This window comes from Terrapene carolina, unplaced genomic scaffold, assembly GCF_002925995.2.
Source record: "Terrapene carolina triunguis isolate 2854851 unplaced genomic scaffold, T_m_triunguis-2.0 Scaffold571, whole genome shotgun sequence".
Classification (NCBI taxonomy): Eukaryota; Metazoa; Chordata; order Testudines; family Emydidae; genus Terrapene; species Terrapene triunguis.
The window spans coordinates 639105-644617 of record NW_020664922.1 but is presented as its reverse complement, the minus strand read 5'-3'; positions in this window follow the sequence as shown (position 1 = coordinate 644617).

Genomic DNA, 5513 nt, shown 5'->3' with positions numbered 1-5513 from the left:
AAAAAAAAAATCCAAAAGAGATGAAATGTTTTGTTTCAGCTTTTTTTTTTTCCAAATGAAACTTTTTGACTTGAAATGACTTTTCATTTTGAATTTTACTTCCATTTTTATTAAAAAAAGGTAAAGACCAAAGCATTTATTTTTGGGTTGAACAAAATATTTTGTTCGACCTGAAACTCATTACTTTTCAGGTTTTTTGCATTTTTCTGAAAAATGTTCATTTTGGGTGGACCCCAAATCATTCATTTTCCCCCCCCATTGTTCAGTTCAGAAAACGGAACCAAACCATCAGCTATTCCCACAGCTCGGTCTGGTTCTGCTGACTGAGCACAAGTTCCTCACATGTAACAACTCTCCATCTCGTGAAGCAGTGATGCTGTTAAAAGACAGCCACACACAATGCCTACCCTCCCTGGGGGAAGGGCATGTTGCTGACAGATGTGCCATTGGTAAATTCTTTTCAAAGAGGATGCAGCCAGCAAGGGAATATCCCCTACAGATATTTCTCCTTGAATCTATGAGTCCAGTTTCTGACCCTGGCTTACCCGACGTTGAAACATCTGAATGGGTCTCATCCAGTAGCGTAGCTAGTGGGGGAATGGGGCAGCGGCTGCTCTCCCACTGAGCACAAGTGGCGCCTTTTCAATTTCTTGGCGCCTTTATAATTTTTACTCACCTGGTGGTGCTCCGGGTCTTCAGCGGCACTTCAGCGGCAGGTCCTTCACTCGCTCCAGGTGTGTTCGGCAGCACTGAAGGACCCCCGCCGCCGAAATGCTGCCAAAGACCCTCATCAAGAAGTGAGGCTGTTGTGTTTGCAGGCTGGTGGTTTGACTCTGGTGACAGAGGTAGGAAGAAGTGTAAGGTCCATTGTTTTCAATGAATGGCTTATGTATGATTGTGTTCTACTCTGCTAAAAAGAGCTACTGCAGCTCCTCCAGGAACTAAAAACTGGCTGGTGATTAAGGCAAGTGTCCTTCTGATTAAGGCAAGTGATTAAGGTTGTAACCCCGCCCACAAGGTTCTCCCTCCCGGGGGAGGCTCACAAATACTGATTCAAATAGATTCTCCAGAGGCCATCAGACAACGAAAGGGCTTTTGGATACACAGCCTGAGTTTAAACAGACTCAGGGCCTTCTTCCTGATCCAGCGAACAGACAGGACCTTCTGTCCAAGGCAGACCCCAACCCTTGCAAAAGGGTTGGAAGGCCTTGACAAGCTAGGGCCCCATAAGACCGATGGGTGACCTCTAGTAAGCTTTTAGCATGCGTGTAGGTTCTTGTATTGTTTTGACATTTTCTCTGTAATGCTTTCACCTTAAGAATAAATGTGCTCGCTCAGAAAGAGCGGTGTGGTAACATAACTGCGGGCAATGCATGGGCATAGCCTCTGGAGAGAGAGCAAAGCATGGACACTGGCGTTTTAAGCAGGCTGCTTGCTGGGAATAGTCTGAACACCCTGATTGGGGTGTGTGTGGGGGGGGGGAGACATGGGTTTCTGCCTAAAACAGATGATAGTGGGGGAGCCAGGAGCCCAGAGTGGATGCCCTTGGTGGACCATGAAGGGGTAGCAGAGGTGCAGGTGCCCTGAACTGTAACAGAGGGGGTTCAGGATTATCTCAGGTATCACCTGGTACCAGCTCTTTGATTCTGGCTTTCACGGTACTGATGGCACTGGTGCAGATCACCATGGTACCCGTGATCTTGGTACCACCCACCAACAGGGCAAAACTTGTTAATGCATAGGGTTCCAGGAGAGGACCTTGCCACCTGGGATCTCTCTCTTCAGGACTGGAGGCCCATCTGTTTGCTTCTACTAAAGTGCTCCCATCGGTACTGACCCGAATACCTTCTTCTCTGCCAGCGTCGCAAAGAGCTCACTCCATTCAGGCTCCAAGTTCTCCTACAGGGACAGCTCCACCATTCCATGAGGAATATTCCTTTCCCTTCATGGTGTCTCCCATGCCGCCCCTTGTCCTTGGGAGGAGCTCCCCATAGATACTCGCAAACCTACCTCATTATCTTCCTTCAAAACCCTTCTTAAAACTCTCCTTTGCCATGATGCTTACATAAAACTTGACAACGGCTAGGCTGCTGCTGCTGTGTTGAGGCCTTTCCCCATAATTCAGTCCAGTATTTCTCCAGTATTGTTTCCTTGTACTTCCCCATCTGTCTGTCGGTATCCACCTTTTGCCTCTTGTCTTGTACTTTTAGATTACAAGCTCTTTCGGGCTCTTTTGTATAGCAATGCACCATGATTGGGGATATCAGACAGTGCGGTAATACAAACAGTAAATTATGATCAGAATGTCCACACTCTGTCTCTCGGTCTGGCTTCTCAGGCATGCTCCCACAATGTTGACTCCCTGTCTAGTCCCCCTCTTCTTGGGATGGTGGGCCCAGATACTCTAGGCCCCCAGACCAGTGCTGACCCCCAAGTCTCCCCAGTAGCTTCAGCTAGGTCAGAAGAGACCATGGGATCATATAGTCAGATTTTTTTAGAAAAAGCATCCAATCTTGTTTTAAGAGTGGAGAATCCACCATGCTAGTTGGTAAACTGGTCCAATGGCTAATTACTCTCAATGTTAAAAAGATACACCTTATTTCTGTCTGAATTTGTCTAGCTTCAGCTTCCAGCCATTGGATCGTGTTAGAACTTTATCTGCGAGATTGAAGAGCCCATTATTAAATATTTGTTCCCCATGTAGGTTTGACAGGTTCAGTCACAGAGACCCCCTTGGGACTGTCACCTGATGTGCTGAAATTACCTCCTGAGCCCGTTTTCCCTGTCAGCTTGGGACTCCAGAACCCTGTCTTGTTGAGCCAGACATGCATGCCTGCTGCAACACAGACCCAGGGTCTGAACCACATTCCCAAAGCTTCAGGCTTTAACTGAAAACCACCAAGCAGGTACTTCTGTCTCCAGCACCCAGACACCCAGCTCCCAGTGGGATCCAAACCCCAAATAAATCCATTTTACTCTGTATAAAGCTTATACAGGATAAACTCATAAATTGTCCGCCCTCTATAACATTGATAGAGAGATATGCACAGCTGTTTGCTCCCCCAGATATTAATCACTTACTCTGGGTTAATTAATAAACAAAAGTGATTTTTATTAAGCATAAAAAGTAGGATTTATGTAATGTCAAGTAATAACAGACAGAAAAAACTAAGTTACCAAGCAAAATAAAACAAAACACGCAAGTCTAAGCCTAATACATTTAAGAAACTGAATACAGGTAAATCTCACCCTCAGAGATGTTCCAATAAACTTCTTTCACAGGCTACACTCCTTCTTAGTCTGGGCCCAATCCTTTCTCCTGGTACAGTTCTTGTTAGTTCCAGCTCAGGTGGTAGCTAGGGGATTTCTCATGACTGGCAGCCCCTCTTGTTCTGCTCCACCCCCTTTTATAGCTTTGGCCAAAGGCGGGAATCCTTTGTCTCTCTGGGTTTCCACCCCTCCTTTTAAATGGAAAAACACCAGGTATAAGATGGATTCCAGTATCAAGTGATATGGTCACATGTCACTGTAAGACCTCATTTTTCATTACTCACAGGCTAGCCCCCACGTTGTAGCCTGATTTAGGGTGTACTGATAATATTAATTTGGATAATATGGGAATTTAATTTATTAATTTAATTTTATTCAATAATATTAATAATAATTATTATTAATTAGTATGGGTTTAGGCTCGCCAATCTGTTTGATCAGAAGATAAAAGTTCTTGTCCTGAATCAGGCTCCACAGAATTTATAAAGGACCCTCGGGGGTATGACAGGAAGCTCACACTGAGACAGATATAGCCTTAAAGACTTTTTATTAAAATCAATAATAGTAAGTAAATGGTAAAATATCCAGAGTTACAAAGTTGCAATTGCATTACTGCTATTCAAAAGATACATATGATAATATAGTATTATATGTAACAAAGCTTTGGTTAATATACTCACACCCTTCCTTGATAACCTGGTGGTAAGAGACACAGGAACAGCCTTGTGGTGGGGCATGTCTTCACTACCCGCCGATGCGGCGGGTAGCAATCGGTCTATCGGGGATCGACTTACCGCGTCTAGTGAAGACGCGATAAAATCGATCCCTGATGGCTCTACCGTCGACTCCGGAAATCCACCGCGGCAAGAGGCGGTAGCGGAGTCGACGGCGGCGTGACAGCGGTCGACTTGCCCCCGTCCTCACAGCCAGGTAAGTCGACCTAAAATACGCCACTTCCGCTACGCTATTCACGTAGCTGAATTTGCGTATCTTAGGTCGACCCCCCGCTGTAGTGTAGACCTAGCCTCAGGTTTCTCAATTCTTGAGTGAGGGATGCAGTGCTTAGAAAATGCTAAGCGCTATCAAAGCTAACTAGGGTTTACTTGACTAACTTAAACTTAAATCAAAACCTAATAATCAAACTAAGAATAAAACTTAGGGAAACCCAAGCTTAGCCTAGTTGCCTTGAAACTTAAAGTTTAAGAAGGACAAGTATAGCCCACAAATAGTAGCAGTCATCATAGATAGATAGCGTGGAGGAAGAAAATGAGAATAGAGTAAAGTGAGAATGGAGATAATGAGAAATGGAGCTGGAGTAAAGTAAGAACGGAGATAATGGAGATAATGGAGAACGGAGATACTCTATTGAGATGAGTTACCTCTTTTATAGGGCAAATGCCGGACCTCCTTCTCTTATGCCCAAATTTTATTCCTCACCCACAGAAATGTTAGGGTACACTTACTCCATAGGCTAGTATGTATGTGTATATGGATGACCGGTATGTACACACATCAATCTCTTGTGGTGTACTTGTTAAGTCTGTGGGAAAAACCCCTGTTTCCACCCTTTAAGGCTATTGGTCCAGGTAAAGGTCTCTAGACATCTGCGTGGGTGTTTTGTCTAATTTTACTTTTCTGGGTGAGGGTCTCAAAAGGTGTTAACTTCGTATTAGCTTAACATACAGGGTTTTGGCCTGAAGGTAGATCTTGCATTACAGCCAAACTTACTTTTAATATAAATCTATAAGCCTAATACATCAAATACTTAAACTATAAGAAAAGATATATACACAAGCAAGCAGGTTAGTCTTATAAGCTACGATGTCCACAAGAAGGCTTGCAGGTAAATAAACCATCTACACCCAATTGTCCTAGTCAATGGGAGCCATCAAGATTTTAAACCACCATTAATGGCCCACACTTTACATAATTACAGTAGGACTTCAGAGTAATACTTCATATTTCTAGCTTTAGATACAAGAATGATACATACATACAAATAAGGTGAACACACTCAGTAGATTATAAGCTTTGTAACGATACCTTACAAGAGACCTTTTGCATGAAGCATATTTCAGTTACATTATATTCAGACTCATTAGCATATTTCCATAAAACATATGGAGTGCAACATCACAGTAGGTACTTATAGACTCTAATCAAGTCACCCTTATCCTTCTGTTTGTTAAGCTAAATAGATTGAGCTGCTTGAGTGCCACACTATAAGGCAGGTTTTCTAATTC